At 41.9% G+C, this 19,566-nt stretch overlaps 1 long non-coding RNA gene across 3 annotated transcripts; it reads left to right on the forward strand.

Moving 5' to 3' along the window:
- The first annotated feature begins 1,978 nt into the window (after nt 1-1,978).
- Nucleotides 1,979-18,653, forward strand: LOC116803856. 3 transcript variants are annotated; one of them, XR_006356620.1, is made up of 4 exons: nt 1,979-2,797; nt 14,059-14,168; nt 14,283-14,585; nt 15,082-18,653. It is a non-coding gene; the product is annotated as an uncharacterized LOC116803856 (long non-coding RNA). The 3 variants fall into 3 exon arrangements; XR_004363863.2 differs by lacking the exon at nt 15,082-18,653 and having other exon boundaries at nt 2,419-2,797; nt 14,283-15,054; XR_004363864.2 differs by lacking the exons at nt 1,979-2,797; nt 15,082-18,653 and adding an exon at nt 13,635-13,684 and having other exon boundaries at nt 14,283-15,054.
- The last annotated feature ends 913 nt before the right edge of the window (nt 18,654-19,566 follow it).

The raw sequence follows: 19,566 nt of genomic DNA on the forward strand, positions 1-19,566 counted from the left end.
TGCATAGTTCAGAGTACGAACATGAAAGCCAGATGCCGAGTGCATAAGCCTGGAACAGCGTGTCATGTTGAGGCCAGCCATGACGTTGCTGTGCGGGAGCAGCAGCAGCAGCAGCAGCAACAGCTGCTGTCACAAATCATGTCTTCATTTGGCGACTTACTTCGTTAGGGCATATGCTGGCCGGGGGCGAAGGTGGATACGAAAATGGCCGTCGAACTGGAATGGATATGAAATCAATTTAAAAGCGCATAAAACGCTCGCGTAAACAAAACACAACAAAGCAAAGCAAGACAAAACAGAGCAAAGCAGGCCCTGGGGCTAGGCAGACACTGAGCATCAAGCCGATTTAAATTTATGCTCAATAAACTTTTGTTGATTTCCGGCAAGCCAGCTGCCTGCCAGTCCTTGAGCCCTACGTGTGTGGATGAGACCCGCAAAAATGCGGCGCTGCATAAATTAAAGACGCACGCGCCCATCCTCCCCCACTCAGCCACACAGAGATTCGCTCCCCACCCAGCAAATGCTACCTTTAGCCACAAAAATTATTATTGCCGATTTTATGTGTGTGTGTGTGTCTGTGTCTGTATGTGTGTGTGCGTGTGTGTGTGTATGTTTTTTCGACAGTTTGCGGACCACCTTCGAGCCGGGTCAGCGGGAACCCATCCTCGCGCTGGCTGGTTCGTTTTGGTTAAGCAAATTATGTTTAAATGGCATAAACTTCTGCAGTGACGACGAGTTTCCGGGCCGATAGAGCAGCTGCCCGAGGCTTAAAATCAGATTTTTGTACGGACACTGCGAATGATATTAATACATAAACAGATTTTCGACTCTTATCTTGTGTTTTTCTTTTTGTCAGCAAAACGATTTCAGGTTACTTTGTTCACTGTGCAAAAAATATGAAATCAAATGGGGATATGGAAATTTGTGATATGAATGTTATGAATGTTCTGCAATTGCTCGCGATTTATAATATTCATTTATCGTATTGTGGGGTATACGTATATATCATTGTATATATCTACTATATAGATATGTGTTTCATATTTTACTGATGTAATTATGAGTTAATGCTTTAGTGAATTTGATCAATTTATCAATTGGCTTTCCATAGTATACCAGAGAGCAGCTATGAATTGTAAATACTATTTGAATTTCAACCGAGTAAATGCTCATTTACCAAGCTTACAAATGGTAGGAATGTCACCACAAATGCAAAGTTGAGATTCGTTTCCGGACGTATAGGGCTCTCTCAATTCAGCTGGTCAGCCTTATCAAGAATATATACACTTTATAGGGCATACGCCTGCTGCTGTCTATCACATACATATTCACTTGACTACCCTGAGTTCACATGGTTCATGGACCCAGGGTGCCATAACGGAGTTTCGGATAAGCCACTTGTTGTTAACTTAATTTTTACACCGACTTGCCCATGGGGCTCATCACTTCTGCCCACAGACTGCAGTTTCACGCAGCCCAGCTGCCACATCGCACAAGTTGCAAGTTGCAAGTTGCAAGCTGCAAGTGTGCTAGATATAATTGGCAGAGCACACACTCACGTTCGATGCTCACTTAATTATATTTGACTCGGTTTTGCAAACTTGCTGTCTCTCGAAACTTGGGCAAGCATTCAGACTGACTCCTCCGTTCGAGAGCCATCAGCTGCATGAGTGTGGGCCGGGCATGCCACTACAAACTTAAAGCCAGTAAGGACAATGCCATTAAGATTAAATAATTAAGCAAGAGCAAATCAGTTGCTTAAATATTCTTGTGTGTATCAATCAAGTTTGGATTCATTTATTCATTGGCATAATTAACTTAATGTTGGCTCCGACAATCTGACGAGCTCTTTCTTCATCTATCACGTCTTCATATATAAGATTTTCTCCTAACTAAATGCTCACTTAATCGGGCATCTTGTCTCGCATTGACAAGAATCTGACGCCGCGCCCATTATTCATGTAGTATTTGTCGGTTGAGTCGTTTAACAGTTTATGACTTTGATAAATTAAATTGGGCATGGCCGGTTGCAAATACGCCCGAATGAACGCATGGATATACATATCGACTTATCACAGGGCGCCTACAATGGCTCCGGATCATGGATACTTTTAAGCTCAAGATTGGCGCAGTCGAAAAGCCTTAAAGCCGTTTATGGTCAATTGAAATGCAGACGCATCGAAATGTTATAAAATTCAATAATATCAGCTTTCAGACTCAAAATAAGACTCCAATTCAGACTCTGACCCATCCACAGCCAAAGATATCTCGCTGTGTGTGTGTGTGTGCGAGAGTTTATTTTGAGGCCTCTTTTGTGTTAAATCAAAAGGGAAAGGCAGACGCCGCAGTGGTAACAGCCGAAAGTAAAGAAGGTAGCACAGCAGCAACATTTTGTGTGGCTTTGCGGCCGCATCAAGTATACGCACCATAAATCAGAGCAACGACCCAAACCGCACGCAACATGCCCAATGACGTATTGAATGCATTAAACTCTGTCTTAAATTGCGCTCCGGCCGTCTGCCATAACTTGAAGTGGTGCTTAAAATGAATTACGCATTGTCGGTGTTATTATATACCAGTTCTGCTGTGGGAATCTCTGTCTTAGCACACACACACACACTCACACATACACATAACTGGTCCGATTGGCCGCACGTTAGAGCACTGATTGCAGCCAGAGCATATATAGTATACATAATTTACATATTTAACTCTCTTTATCGTTCGTCTCTTTCTATTTACAGCGCGATGCCATTTCATATTTCATTCCATTCTAATGGCAGTCAACTGATGTCAGGTAACTCGATAATCTAATTCTTGTATTTTCATCATAATTAATGGAGCATTCAATGTTTCGGCCAGCCGTAAACCGGTTAGAGCACATGACCCACTAAACATGCGGCTAACTGATTGCTTTCATGAAAAATGCACACGAATGTCCTTTCGGGATTTGCAAACCAAAATGAGCGTTAAATTTATGCAAACAAGAACCAAAAATACATAATCAACTTGTGCTTGTGCCACGGTGTATGTGTGTATGTCAGTGGGTGTGTGTGTGTGTTTAAATTTGGTTTGTTTATCTTAAATGCTACAAACTATTTAAATTGAGTTTTGCTTACATCACACCTTGAGCGACGTTTATTAAACAGAATTGAAACATAAGACTTCTTTAAAGTAGTTGATGATTTTTTAGTATTATATGGGCTGCCTTGCTAATTATGTGTGTTATATGTCAATTAAAACAAAATTATATATCAATTTTCTTTATTGGTAATTGAATCTCTAAGCAAGTCCTTTGAGTCTTGGACATTTCTGATCAGTTCAGTTCACATCTATAATTTTCATCTAATTGTTTGTGTGTGCAATGATGAGTAACGAGCATCTGTGGGTGTGTGCGTGTCGTGTGGCTATGCCCATACGTTGACGAGTCTGTGTATTTGGTTTGGCTGAGCTCAAGCCACAAATTACATGAAGCCAACAACAATTTGAGTTTGAGCAGCAAATATTTTACGCTCAGCACATACGAAATGCACTTCAGTCGCAGCTAACCAAATGATTAATGTGGTCCCGGCGTACTCAACGTGTTGTGGGGCTCGTTTGCTGCCCGAGCTGTTCGACAGCTGCGCTGTACGGTCCGGGCGGAAGTTGCCGTAAGTAAAGCAACTACTTGATCAAATAATATACAATGCCAAAAATATGAATTTAATTAGCACTAATTGCGACCATAATTTACTTTTGCACCTGCGCCCTCGGCCGTAGCTTTTCAAAATTGTCCAGTTAACTGCATATTACGTATACGTCGTAGGACTAACGAACACAGCTGAATGTTGCTGTTGCTGGTGCTGCTGTAGCTGTTGTTGTTATTGTTGTAGCTATGTAACTCTCATTGCTGGCACGAGTTTTGCACACTTGTGTTTATGGCCAAAGTTTTTGGCTTGGCCAAAAGAGCGAGAACTTGCCTCAATATTTTGAAGAGTTGAGATTTCCGACTCGTGATTCAATGAAATCTTTAGAACCGCAATGAACTTCCCTAACAATACTGCTGCTGCAATGCAGTGCAGTCAATTAAAATTTATCACACATACGCGCCAGAGCCCCAGCCCAGTCGTCTTGCCTCGTAGAACTATCGCAGGCTTACAGTCCAGCTGTTGAAACGGTTTCCGTTCATTTTCAATTTGTTTAATGGGTCACTTGGGCGTACGAGCCAAAGTTTTCATGAGCTGGCAAACAAGCCATAAAAGCAAATAGCCAGCGACGACGGCATAGACGACGGCATAGACGACGGCATAGAGGATGACTCCTGCCTGAGTCTCTCTGCTCAGCCGATTGGGCGACCGCAAAAAAGGCACGCTGCCTCCGACCACCTGCACGTTTATGTGCGGTATGCAACACGGTCACGCCCACTCGCCCGCCCACGTCGTCGCCACACTCCATGTCAGTTGAGCCAAGCACACGGCAAATCTGCCTACATATGTACATATATGCTGTAATATACTGTAATAGCAAAATGTAGACATTGTTGGCTTTCGTGCGGTATGATATTTGAGAAAGATAATCGCGGTAATCCAATGATATCACACACACACACACTCATATAAAGGCTGGCAGAGCCAGTGTTTACTTGTCGCAAAAAGTTTCACTCCGAGCTGCCTACTTTAGCCTGCGGCTAAGTCAGCCTTTGGCAGCTCTGTGTATAATAAGCTTAACTTAACGTGTGTTTGCTTCGCAGTCTCGCTTTAGCCATTTTCCCAGGGCTCACGCAGCCTTGGCTCACGCATACATACGCAAGTGGCGCCCCGGGCGGCACATCGAGTAAGTCTTCTATTCAAGCCGCCGTAGAAATATGGAAAGCAGCGCTGTCGGTGGCTGTTGATGTTTAAAGGATGAAACTGATATCGAGCTGCATGCAATGATTCTCTCTTTGCTTACAGATTCGCGCTTAAAGTCGTCAATATGCCAAGCTAATTCATGCCAATAGCGAAATCTATCCATATAGAAAAGCACTCGGCCTTCCGTTCCGAAGGCTTGCTCCATTTGCATTTATTTGATTACGCGTTAGTGCAAATAAATGTTATTTAATAACTTTTGCTATTTCGCCGGGCCGCGTGGCCGACGTGTGTACAGCTCGGTTGGCATTGCAAATAAATAAATATACTATATAGATAAGAAAAACATTGGAGCACGCAGCTGAGGCATTCGCACAAATAAATATCAGAGCGAAACGAATTTTCGGTAGAGCTCGGAGAGCTCGAATCGCGAAATGTGATTTGTGTGCGATTTAACGCATTTGGTGTGCTTATAAATTATTTGAAAACTCATTGCAATTTAGATGAAATCGTGGTTAAAAAACAATTTCTCTTATTTAAGAGGTGCCTGCAAGGTAAAAAATACATTTTTTTATTGCGCGTGTGAAAAATGGACATATATATATATGTATGTATGTGTGTGAATGTGCAAATATTGCCATGCAGCACCACTCACCCACACCAACACACACTTTAATTGCTCACCACGTGAAGACAAAGAGAAAGTTTCGCGAGCGAGCGAAATTGTTAACTCCCAAAAATGCGAAGCGGAGTTTGAGCGTGGAGAAAAGTTCCTGTGCTTGCACACACGCGGGCGAGCACCAAACTTACATATCACATTTATAGTTGCAGTCCCCTTTACAGGCTGTCTAATTACAACAAACATGAAACGGAGCACAAATGATGACAAGCTAAAAAGTTTATCATATTTAATTTTTTACTTTCTGCTGCAGGAGATAATGATGCTGCATAATAAACTATTCAGATATTAAGCGCATAGTTAACATAATTCAATGCAATTTGCAGGAGCAGAGCAGACAGGACATGTTCTTGTTTATTGTAATCAAAAATATATTCATATTTTATAAACTTTTTATATTACATCACAAGTTAAAATATAAAAGTGAAAATATAAAAATCAATGCATTCACGTTTAACTCTTTATTGAATATAATTTGTAGTATTTTCAGTTATATTTATTTATTTAATTTTTTTAAACTAAATATTACACTTATGTATGTAATGCATTTCGAATGATCTTCATAAGCATTTAAATACAGTTTTCAGCTCGTTTATCTGTTATCTTTGCTATAATTTACAGTCCTTGGCATGTGCCGAACTTTTCTATGTTGCACTGTGTACCTCCGCGCTGTTCGCTTTATTGTTATTTTCGAATATTTATGGTGTATCATCAAATAAGTAGCAAAGCAGCGCGACGACCACCATGGGCGCCACCTAGCGCCGATAACGTGCAACTCGGGCGTGCTGGCACGTTAATTGAAATACGTGGGCCCCAGGTGGGGCAGAGCATTTATTCAGCGTCTGGCGGATGTGGCTGAAGTTTCGATGTGCATGTGTGTGTGTGTGTGTGTATCCTCTCATACGACAGCTGTGTGTGTGTGTGTGTGCGTGTGTGTTGGCTGCCTGTTGCCCGCAACGGTAAGTATTGGCAACACGTTGAATTACATAATTTAAAGTTTTAGCAGCTGCATAATCCCCGACTGAGGTTGCAGCTACGCCTCAACAAGTGCCGCAAATACTGTGCTTAGCCACGCCCACACACGACCCACGGCAAACGCACGCCCACCAGCATTATTAGATCAACACAGCCTGCGTCGCTGGAGCAAACTTTCCCACTACCAAAGACCAAAGTTGTGTGTGGCACATGCCAAACGTAAAAGTTGGAAATTAAATTCCTTGGACAAATACACAGACACACACACACACACACACACACACACACACACACACACATACATATAATGCCAGGAGCTGCAGTTGCCTCGCTAGTTGCGGCGGTACTTGATCGCCTGCCCAGCCCCGCCCCTTCCCAGCCCTTGCGGCGCTGCAACCTCATCAATATGGGAAGTGGGCGAGCAGTTGCTTATAATATGCAAATGTAATCAGTGCCTACATTTTTTTACGTTCCTCGCCGAGTGGTCGACGCCACATGTGTGTGTGTGTGTGTGGGTGTAAGTGTGATGGCAGATTCTGTGCGTGCTTTCGTGTTTTATGTCTACATGCATTTGTTTATGTGCGTTTTATGTTCCATGAACTTTGTATGCATCCTATGGCCGAGCAATGAGCCCGCACCTTACACGGATTTATGTTTCAGGTTTTGGCCGGAACTCAGTTCCAAAGTTTAGCCAGCTATGCAAGACCACACACACAGATATAATGGTCCTGTACGTGGCCGCAGGACACACGCCACTTGGAAGCTCATTGGCGATTTCTTATCAAAGGCAACAGCAACAATCTTGAACAACAACAGCCGCAGCTATGCCAAAGCAGCGCAGAGAAAAAACAATAAATGAAACCAATGAAAAAAAAAAGATGCCAACATGCAAATTGCTTTATAAAAAGCATCCGTGCTTCCTTCCCTCTCTGGTCGTTACAGTTTACTTACCCACATCGAGCTGGTGATCAGAGACGCAAAGTTGCATTCTATTTTTTCAGTTCATTATGTTACATTTTTTATTGGATTCGTATCGACTTAGTTGCCGCTGGCACAGAATGTGCGGCTAAGAGCTCGTGAAGTGCACTCTGTTGAATAAAAAGAGAAGGCAACAGAACAGAACAGACAATAATGAAATGAAATATATATTTATTATAAAGCTCAAATAGCCACTGGTTGCTCGGACTATAGGTAATACCCATCCTGTAGTACACAATTTGCCTTGTGCTTTAATGTAGCTGGCATATCTCATTGCACTTGGAAACATTGAGTATCCAAAAGCCTGATACTCGCCTTAGCTAGGTTAATTAGAAAGCTTTTCAGGCTTGCAGAAAAGTAATAGGCAATAATTTACGACATTCGCCTGCCTCTTCACTCAGCTCGCAACTGTTGCATGTTGCATAAGTATAAAATACGTTTGACAACTGTGGATGCCTGTGTATGTGTGTGTATGTGTGTGTGTGTACTCCCCTTATTGCACATGTCGCAACCGAAACCAGTTAACAGCTCCTCCTGGCCATCATCGACGTCCGCCTTGATTCCGCCATTGTTCATTTAACATGCGAAATTGTTTTTCCGTCAGAAGCACACGCACATGCACACTGACAGCAACGCATGCATACACATGTTGATTCCCATACTACAGGCACTCAGAATGCATTGCTGTGGCAGGAAACTGGGAGACGGCCTGTCGCTTGTCGCTCCACTTGATGACAGCTGTTTGGCTATTCCATGCCTAAGCGAAGTCAGAGTCGATCTGCTTTCCGCTGCCAATTTTAATCAATTCGACAGCAACAATTACTAAGGCAGCTGCAACGGCAATGCTGGCAACCATCATTCACCGTTTTATCAGCTCGCGCTCGCGCTCCAACTGCGAGCTGTCATTCATTACCAATGCTGCGGGTGATTTGGCAGACACGCGGAGAATCTCAGAAGAGGCCTCTGCTCATAATTGACGCATTGTGCTCCGGGGCTTAGCGTGGCTGTCGATAATCGAAGAATGATTCTAATTGAATTGGCCGACTTACTTCGTATATCTATATCTGTATATCTTTTCCAGTTACCTTTTATGAAGCCCATTATTTATTACGTGTAATTTTATTCCCTGAAACTCCAAGATAAATAAATGTTAAACTATGCCTCAAAAAATAAAAATAAAATAAATAATTCCAATTAAAAAATTAAAAAAAAAAAAAAAAAAAATACAAACAATTTTAAAAATATATTTCTGATTGAATCATGTCACAGATTTACCACTGCAGCTGTTCTATGAGCTCAACTTATCTGAATATACTTGCTGATGCAACTGATTTCGAATATTGAGCACAATTTTATTTCTGAATTTTTGTCCCTTTTCGTTTGATGTACATGAGCAAACCTGAGGTCAGAACATATCAAAATTAATATTTGCCTCACTCAATGAATATTTTTTAATCAAAATCTGATGTGGACCGCAGGTAAGCCAACGTCAAGCCCATATTGCAGTACATGTTGGCAAAGAAATTGGCATATATTAAACGCTTTGACATGCGTTTGGCTTTTTACGCACGCTGCAAATGCCTTTTGCAATTCCAGTTCCGCTTTCACAAACTGTTGCATGCTGCATAAGTGAAGAGGAACAGGAACGGGAACAGGAATTTGATGAACTTCCGAATAAATTTGACGACTGTCGAGAGGATATGTCTCTGTGCTCGCCAGCTGCATGTATTGAACGGAAATCAGTTAAGAGCTCCTCCTGGCCAACGTTGATGAGCGCTGCTGACGTTTTTCATTTAATATGCAAAATTGTTTTTCGATCAAACACACAGACACGGGCAACGCACAGACCGCGAGCACACGAATAAACATGTTGCTTCAGGTGACGTGAATTCCTGAAAATGGACAACTCTGCTGTGGGACTGTGGCATCTGTCGCATGTCTCTCTCTCTCTCTCCATTTGACATGAGCTGTTTGCCTATGCATGGCCTAAGCATTTCAAAGTCTGTGGCGATTCGATTTCACCGCCAATTCTAATGAAGTCCAGCTACTACGCTGGCATCAACGGTAACCATTCGGCCTTTGCTGCCCTGACTTGCATGCCACAGCCTGAGATGAGGCTCCTCTACAAATTTGACATGAAGGTAGTAATCAGAGGGCTGGCATGACCAACATTGACCTAAGTATTGGTCTCTCTGATTAGTTTCTTGGCTTGCTTAGCTAGAGTTTTTACGCAGCTGAATAGGTCTCGGTTTATCTACACTTTCAGCTGCTTTCGACTCTTTTATTTCGTATTTTATTATTTCAATTATCTGCTAACGAATTCTTCTCTACATATGCTGCTGACATTAACCCCAAAAATAGTTTAACTAAAATTCACGGCCAAAAAAAATTTTCTATGGCGAAAAAAATCGAAGTGATTGTTGTGTCTGTGTGTGTGTGCATGGGTGGGTGGGTAAGTGGGTGTATGCATGTCGGTTGCTATAGTTGAATGCTTCAGTTTAATTGGAAATGTATGCCCTGTTGAACTCGCACACAAGCCGAGTGCATAAATATTATTGAAAGCAAGCCGAGTCATTGAGTTGAGCCGTGTCGGGGCACTTGACACTTACTACACAATCACACAAACACACACACACACACACACATACTCACAGTTGCAGACACCTGAAAAAGCCAATTTATGATGATCATCATGATTACCATCATCAGCAGCATCAACAACAACACGTAGATCATTGACTTATTCACATCGCGCTGACTGGGCAAATACTTTGACGTCGCGAGTTTTCTTGCTAATCAAAATTGGGTGCAAAAAATAGAGGACGAGCAAAAGAAGAAAAAACGAAGAAGAAGCAAAGCATGAGAATGAAAATAAATTTGAAATGGAAAAATGGCAGTCATATGATTTGCAATGTAGAGTCGAACTCTACGTGGGCGTCTCTAATTGCCATGGCAGCTCGTTAGCTCGCTGAAGTGCCGAGTCAAGGCGGCCCGGTCTGTGGGTCGGGTCTGCTCTGGTCCGCAGTTTGGCTAATGGCTAATGCCATTGGCCGCAGGCTAAGCGGCCACTTGTCGACGCATCAAAGCCGAACACACAAAATTGGCTGTCCAGGTAAATAAGAAGCAGAATTATTAAATGAACCGCAAAACGGTTCAGCTAACCAAGCCCCAGCAGCTGCTGCAGCACTAGATGAGAAGCTTCTCTCCAGTCGAGTCAAGTCGAGTCGAGTCGAATTCGAGTCAGGGCGAGTGGAGAGCGATTGAGATGAATATCTAAATATGAGCATAGAATATGATATCATTGCTAACCTTGGCACTCTTCGAAATTGGATGGCACGCAAATTGCTTGCTCCATTCATACAAATTTTAAAGCCCAAGCCCAACGACCATTAAACTCAATTTTTATCTTTCACTTTGCCATCTATCTGTTTCTGCTTCTGCTTCTCTTCGTTTCTATGCTAATTCTCACTTAGGGCGCAACTTGCCTTAGCCAGCATTTTTATTGTGTCGTACAGGCGCGTCCAGCGACAGTATAAAAGAGTATATATATGTATATATAGTATGTATGTATATGTAGCACAGCTTCCTTGTCCAGCCAATAAAAAGTTTGCCTAACAAAAAAATCGTTGCCTACTTACAGGCTGTACTATTGCCTGATGGTAACCGTGGAAAATCATTCTGGAACTTTAATGTGCATTGAATTCACTGAATTAGCTAGAGTCAAGCTTAGGCAGAAGTATGCAAGTATACTATTATTTATGTTTTTTAGACATAAGTATATTTAAAAAAATATATTTTTCTTTCTATATATGAGTATTTATATATATACATATTTATTTTTTTAATTGCATCATAAATTGGGTACTTTTGTACTACGCGGATTATAATTGAGTTAAATCACAGATAGAGATTAGACACACACATAATCTCATTTAATTACAAAAATCAAATTAAATTTATATATGTCTGCCTTAAAAGCTAATATAATCAATTGGAGAAGGGTATTAGGTGAAAGCCATCAGCCTTTTATTTAGTTTTGTGCGACACTCTCAATATGTCCTCCGGCTTCTGCGTCCGCCTCCTTCTTTTCGAACGCCACAGTGTCTGCTCCGAGCAGCACTCCTTCCTGCGCTTGCTTAGCAAGCGTCGCAATTTGTATTATGCGCCTCAGCGCCTTTGCACTTAATGCCTTATTTGTATTTAATCGCGGCTTCCGTTTTATTGGCACCCGCCTCAGCTCTGCTGCTCCTGCTGCTGCTGCTGTTGCTGCTGGCGAATTTGCTGTTCAGCTCGCAGTTATATTCAATGAAGTTCGAGCAGAGACATAAATACAGACACACACACACAGCTACAAATACACGCGCAGATAAATGAAAATGACACAATTTCCCGCTGCTGGCGTCGCATTTTCTTTCTGTCGCTCCACTGATTGCTGTCCCGTTGTGCGCTACACTTGAGCGCCATAGGCTGGCCAAAGATCGAATTATTCGTATGGGAAGCGTGTAGGGTATTCCATTTGTGAGTGGGGCCCGTGCAGCTTGGCAAGCGCCCCAAGGCACATGGGCCCCGTTTAGTGCCTTACGTATGACTTACGGAATTATTATGTGCGATAATGCCAGGAAAAGAAAGCATCAGGGCTAGCGGCTAGAGCCGCTTGGCTGTGGCGATACCCATCTGTTGGGCAGTTTAAAGTTTTCGCATTTGTTGTGCGGCATTTACATTCGCTGTGCCACATGACACGGAAATTGCGGCAGGCAAAGGGCAATAGCCACCGAAACAGAAGCTGAAACTGAAACAGAAACTGAAACATAAACTGAAACAGAAATAAACAGAGACGTTAGCCGGGAATGTGGCGTTTTGGTCGGAACGGAAATACAAAGGAGCCAAGCCAGACGAGCCGCCTTGCGGTATGCAATAAAAAGGAAAAAACAAATGTAACGCAAAATGTTATTACGCATACGCCATGTGCGCGTGTGTGTGTTTGTGTGTGCCGTGCGTGCGTGTCGGTGTGCGTGGGCGTCGCAAACGTCATGTTGTCTTTCAGTCTTGCTTTCTGCCTGCCTCATATACGCTGAAGTTTTTCCCGCCCTTGCCTTTTAAAATGCCATTGTTTGCAGCTGCGCTTGTCTGCCCCTCGCCCTCACACCCCGCCCCCGCAATGACCTTATGGTCGTCTACTTTGGCAGCCGTTAAAGCCGCTTGGCCTCATTTTTGTGCGTTTCGCTCTACAAAATGTCATGCCCTTAAGTCCCAGTAGATTTAACTTGCGCGACTATAAATACATTGACCGAAATAATAGTCATAATGAGGCGCTGGCCACATTTTATATACAAATTAGATGTACAGTTCAACGCCATCGGCATACACTATAAATGTGACTCTGAGTCTGTCTGGGAAAGCCATTGGCCTTCTCTCTGTCTTTAAAGAATAGTTCAATATTAAGAGGAAATTGTAAAATGATTATAAGACTTTTACTATTATTATTGTTTAATATGAAACAAGTAAGGCAGCATTATTCGAGACCCCTCGACTACGAGATCCCCTGAAGCATTCGAAGTATTGATCTTTCAATAACTATTTGCTTCATTGCTTTACACAAGAAACTGCGCATTCCCATACACACACACGTACGCACGCATGCGTTTGTCTTAATATCTGTCTGTCTCCCTGTCTATACCACAGTCTGTCTCTTCGGTTTTCTCTCTCTCTCTCTCTCCCTCTCTTTCTCTCTCGCTCTCACTCCCTCTCTCTGTCTCTCTCTCTTTCTCTTTCTCTCTCTCTCTCGCTCTCACTCCTTCTCTCTGTCTGTCTGTCTCTCTCACTCTGTGCTTCTCTCTCTCTCTCTGTCTCTCTCTCTCTTTCTCTTTCTCTCTCTCTCTCGCTCTCACTCCTTCTCTCTGTCTCTCTCTCTCTCACTACCTTTCTCTCTCTCTCTTTCTTTCTCCTCTCTCTCTCTCTCTCTCTCTCTCTCTCTCTCTCTCTCTGTCTGACTATGAAAAGCAAAGAATGAAGAACTAGAGAGGATCATTTAAAGTGTCTATATGTAGAGAGCTGAAGCAGTAGCAGAGCATCAGAGAGTGATCCCATTGGTCACACAAGCCTCGACTGCAACGAGCGCGACTAAGGCTGAGAGAGTCGCCCTATATAAAGGGCAGCTGCTGCATCATTTCTTCAGTCGTCCAGGTCTGATGGATGTCAGTCGTGCAGTGCAGTAAACTACAGTAAAGTGGGTGATCGTTTAGCTGGGCATTAAGGACTGAAACGAAATACTTAGAAGAAATATGTAGACAAAATACTTAGAACAAAGTAGTAAATTCGAGTAAAGTGAAGTGAATTGAACTGAAGAGAAGTGAAGTGAAGATTAGTGGGTGATCGTTGAGTTAAGCATTAAAAACTCAGAGGAAATACTTAAATACTCCAAAATTTGAATATGGATACGTATATGTTTGTTAAGCATTAATTACAATAACTACAAAAACTTTTCGTTTTTATAATATAGTATGATAGTCTTGTATCATTAAAAGTCCACCACAAATTATAATTCCAACAACTAATTTTATTCTAGAAATTACATTCACTATTCACATTATTTCTTTGCAGATTCTGCCTTACAATTATGAGGAATATGCTTTATTGATTATAATATAAAAACTCGAACTTAAGATACCAACTGAAGTGAGATGTCGTGAAGTGAGATGTGGTCAGATGAGGTCAATAAATACATACATTTAATATGTCAATTATAATTCAAATATTTCTATATAATTTTGTGTTTCTTCTGCTTTGCTGGGCTTTGCCAATTTATATGACTAATGCCGGTCAAGGTCTCGGAATCAAATATTTGACTAGTTGGCAGATCCACTCGGAAACATTTAACCCAACCGTTGCCCCTGGCGTTTGTTTAGGGGGTTATCAATCACGTATTGTGCCTAGTGAACCGACAAATTTCCAGTGGCAAATTTCTTCCTCTAGACCCGCCCAGAGCAGGCATAAAAACTTGCTGCATAATAAATCACCGCTGGAAATGACGACAGCAACTGTCTGTCGATTCAGAATGTAGCCTAGAATCAAGATGAGTCTGCGGCCAGCGACTGCTTGAACACGAAAATACCTCTCTCAAGTGGAATGTAAGTATATTTGTCCAGCTTTGAAGACTTGGCTGCACTTAAATTCAATGAAGTGTGTGAGACACTTTTATGGTGGGAATAAAACAACTTTTGTAACTACTTAAAACTCTGACTAGTTTGATCCAAGTTGTATAAACTCAAGTCTACTAAAACTCAATAACTATCACTAGGGAATTTAATACATATTTGTACTTAAATATTTATCATATAGATTTGTCATATTAAGCTTTAATCCAATACAAACTTTTGATTTACCTACTTCCAATCGACTGCAATTTAAACTTTAATACTTATTTATATTTAAACCTTTTTAATATCTATTTATCGTATTAAATTTAACTTTAGTCTAACATAAACTTTTGGTTTGCTAACTGCATTCCATTTGACTCCCACTAGGTTACTTGGCCTTCGCTTTACTCCAATGCCAATGAGCCGACTATACTAAGCTAATACACCCCTTTGATTTGGTTTTGGCTATTTTTATTTTTGGCTTTAGCTTTTTTGATAAACCCAACCAACAACACTTGAAAGTCAGGAGCACACTTCCGTCGGCTAAGGATTGCTGCTGCTCATATTGCAAAGTGGTTTTAGGTAACAAGACGTTTGCCACAGAATTGAGTTGACCAGGCTGGGGCGCACTGACACACACTCGCCTAGACCCACTTGGCATTAGCACCATTAATTTTGTAGGCTCTGCTCGGTGCCACCCATTTCTGCCTTTCAGAGTGCTGAATGCCTCTTGGTTTTTGCTTTGTTTTTGTCGTTCGCCGGGGAAAAAGACGACGAAAGGAATGGCAAAGCAAAAGTGTTTCAGTTGCAGACAGCAGCAGATAGTGGTCGGGCTGGCCACATTTATGGAGAAAGTGCCACATCAAGTTGCAGCCGCAACAGATTTCAACTTTTTATCTAAATCTGACTTCAGTAACAAGCTGAAGCCACAGCCAGATATTTCAGCTCAAAGTGGTTTGGTTGTTTGGCTCGAGTCTGAGCTGCTTTTAATTTATATGGCCACACGCACACAGCCATAAATTGTCAGGCTTGCTCAGAGACCTGAGTTGACGTCGCAATGTTGGCCTGAACCTGGTCTAGCTGACACGCAGCTCTGCTGAGGGCTTCCAGTGGATCAGCCAGTAAATATGCATTTAGTGATAAACCAAGTGAAGCTACTTTTATACAATAAACCAATAAAGAGGCTATAATTTGGGGCACGGAGGGTCGAATAACCGGATAACTGAATCGCGCATGGCATGGACAACACAGCACAAGTACAAAAGCTTCTTTCGTCGCATAATTTCTCATTGAGCTGATGCGAATGTAATCCCCATGTTGGACTAAGTGGAGCACTGGCTAAACATAAGGACCACTTTCACTCGGTTGGCCAGCAGACACAACAACTGTGTCATTTCTTGCGGCTCCCCTCCGCGCGCTTCGTAGTCTGCCACTGTGTGGGGCTTTGTATTGTGTCCGTGTCCGCGTCCGTGTCTCCGGAAGCGCATTGTCAGCTCCATTAATGTTGATTATACGTTAATGTAAAGGATCTCGCCCAACTGGTGGACGCGACGCGGCGCTTCGCGAGTGTCCCAATGGGTTGGCGAATGGCGGGTCGCCCAGAGGGGGTTAAATGTGTTTCGGCGGCGGTGACCGCAGTGCAATTTTCCAGCGCTTTGCAGCGAGCAGACTTAAAGTGGCGTGGAAAAGTTTTGTGCAAAGTTTTAATTTGCATTCGGGATGTGCCGGCCAGGTAATCGGAGTGAGCAGTGAGAGCCCCAGAGATAATTATAATGCCATTAGCGTGTTTAGTTCACAATCAGGCTTAACTGCTGAAGCCCGTGCCACAAGCCCCACGCCAATTGGCTGCTCCTCTCAGATCCTTTGCTGAATTTTTCTTCTCCTTCTTCCAGCAGCTTCTCCGGCCATGCCAACCGAACTCAAATGGAATGCTAAATGTTTATTTACACAGCAAGAACTGTCAACCGGTTGGGCGTATAACTGGCCTCAACTATTTTGTCGCATTTTGCATATTGCAAATTGCCGCGCGGAGCTGCCAGGCAACAATTTAGCTGCTCCACTGCAAAGCAATTTGAGGCCAGTGGAGTATGACAGTTTTTTGCGGATTGCTGCTGGCTGATCCCTAAAGGTCAACTTAAGGACATTGTAGGAGACTGCAAGCCAGCGATATGCGTCTGTAAATAAAGCAAGCAGACGCAGTCAGCGAAGGGAATATTTCCTAGAACTCGAAACGACTGAAAACTGAATATATATCAGAATTCTATGTAAATAATTAAAAATGCTTATGTATATTAGCTGAAAATGATTTATGGCATTGTGAGGGATGTGGGAATAGTTAGCTGAATAATAATAACTGCTGAATTGAATGAGTCGAAAATAGAAGGTTAAGAGTTCACATTCAATCTTAAATTGCAAGTCTTAATATATAAGAACAGCAATCCTCTGTAAATACTCGAGACTGTGAGAACTATAGTAAAATGAAAACATTTTAATAAAATAATATAAATGAAATACTTGAATACTTTTAAGCTCCTCTGAGCACTTGATACCTGCAATTAGCAAACCATTTAATGAAAATATACTGAAACTGCATATTATATAAGGCATGAGAGTCTCTGTGCCCAGTTGCCAGTGCCGACTCCTGCAGCCTTTGCGATTGCTCAACTCTAAACAGAACTTTAAGTCAGCGCCTGTGCCAAGGAATACAAAATAGATTCGTTAGTTTCTCGTGCGAAATACGACCTTTGCCTATAGCTCAAGGATACTTGCTTGGGGCACTCCATGCCAAGAATATACCCTGACTGACTCAGAGTTGGCAGAGAGGCGAATTCAATAACTCGTTCGCCACGCACCAGAAATCTTCCAGTCGATTTAAGCCCGTATCTTTGTCATTGCCAAATTTCGTGGCCAAAGCCGCAGCTTACCTGCCAATCCGGATTGGGTGAGGCAGCGGCATTTGCCATAACGCATCACTAAACGGGTTGAACAAAAATAAATTTCCCAAGATGCAAATGAAACTTGTCTGGTGAAACTCGGTGGTATATGACTGATTTTTTTCTCTCTTTTATTATGATTTTTTTTTTTTTTTTTTTTTTAATGTTTTTTATTATTATTTTCTTACCCCTCTGCGACGCTTGCACACCGTTAAAATTAGCAAGTGATGCGGCTGCCGGCCGACGAACTGTTGATTCACCTCGGCTTTGCAAGCTCAGCGATGATGGGGTCTCGATATAACGAACGCGACCTTATCAATTTAGCTTTCCACAGGAAAGCCATACGGCTGCCGGGCTACCTCGATGGCAGTTCGTTTGTCTGGCTTGTTTTGGAACTTGGTTTTGGCCCATTGGCTGCCATTGCCAGTGCCAGTGGCTGTGGCTTGGTCTGATCGGGCAGAGACGATGCCGCACATGGATTCATTCAACTTTACGCTAATATCACATGCTTTGATTACAGTAGCGTGAAATTTTATTGATTGGCCAGCCAGCGTCGCTTGACTGATGGGGCAGGCCACTAGGTGAATAAGGACAAGCCGTTCGCTCAACATGTATTGATGGCGATGCTCTCCGTGGTCCTCAAGGCTAAGCTGAACGATGTTAGCACATCGAGCAAAGCTATATAAATTCAGAGTTGAGAAAAACTATTTAAAGCACCCCCCATTGAATCCTGTTTTAAACAATTTGAAACAGAAATTCAATTGATTTTTGGGTATTTGATTTGCGAATCGATTCTATAAAGTCTACCCTCTGTCAATCGAGCTTATATGTAATTATTTACTGCAAGATTTGATTCGATGTGATAAGCAAAAAAAAAAACCTACACATTTTTCTTTGTTATACAAATTTTAAAAGCTAAGCTAAGGTATGTATATAAGATAGATCTTTAAAGTTTTACATTTCATTACATGCATAAATATAATTTAAAATATAATATTATATGCGGGATATAATTTTGTCTATAATAGTCCTACGTATGCCACTAGCACGTGCATCAACCTCAGTGCGCCTCATCCAAAAGATCCAAGCATTGAATTTCACTCACAATGTCCTTCACACTGAATGCATATGTGTATGGAGACCAAGTGTGAGTGTGTGTGTGTGTGTGTGTGTGTGTAAGTGTGTTTGTAAGTGTGTGCTTGTGACAGGAGCTGCCGCCTTCGCGACCATATTAACTACTGCTGCTGCTGGCGCTGGCGCTGGCTGCCGGCCTTTTGCCTTTGGCACTGTATGAGTAGTTTTATCCATGGAGCCACCCCGTCTGACAGTTCCAGAGTTTTTGTGTTTTGTGCCGCTTCTTTGGATGCTGGGCCATCGTCTGATTGCTTACACTGTGCGCTCTTATTTCTGCTCTTGTCCTTGTGCGTCCTCAATTTCTTGTAAAAAACACGAAAATCCCTCGCAAAAGCAGAAAAATGCCGTTATCGCTTAAATTCAATTGAAATCGCTTCAGCTTCAATGCCAGCCCAGCGACAGGCAATCTGTCGAGTCTCGAGTCTGATTGAATAAAGCGCGAATGCGCGAAATACGGCTTGTTGGATAAATGCTGAGACGCAGCATGATTGAATGCTGCCAAGCGATACGAGCCCGATATACACACACAATATGGCTTTGGCATAATGATAATTTCATATGAAATAAAGAATGCGTAAGTCCTGTAAATGATTGCCAGTTAATAGCGTTATTCTGATCAATAAATCCGTTTATTATACACAACCTCCTTAAAAGTGAGAAATGCTTTTGGCAATCAAGGTATTATATAATTTTGATCTGCTAAGACTATATCATATTAAATTAGAGAAATTCATAAAAACTCTATTTTATTTTTATTTATACGGAAAAAAAAATGTATCGATTAATATATTTGATACAGGATCTTTATATTTGATTAATTATTCGAAATGTTTATGTACATATGTAGGTGTGTATGTAATATATTAAACTGAATATAATATATAGTAATTTCACATAACTTACAT

This window comes from Drosophila mojavensis, unplaced genomic scaffold (genome assembly GCF_018153725.1).
Source record: "Drosophila mojavensis isolate 15081-1352.22 unplaced genomic scaffold, ASM1815372v1 contig_16, whole genome shotgun sequence".
NCBI lineage: Eukaryota > Metazoa > Arthropoda > Insecta > Diptera > Drosophilidae > Drosophila > Drosophila mojavensis.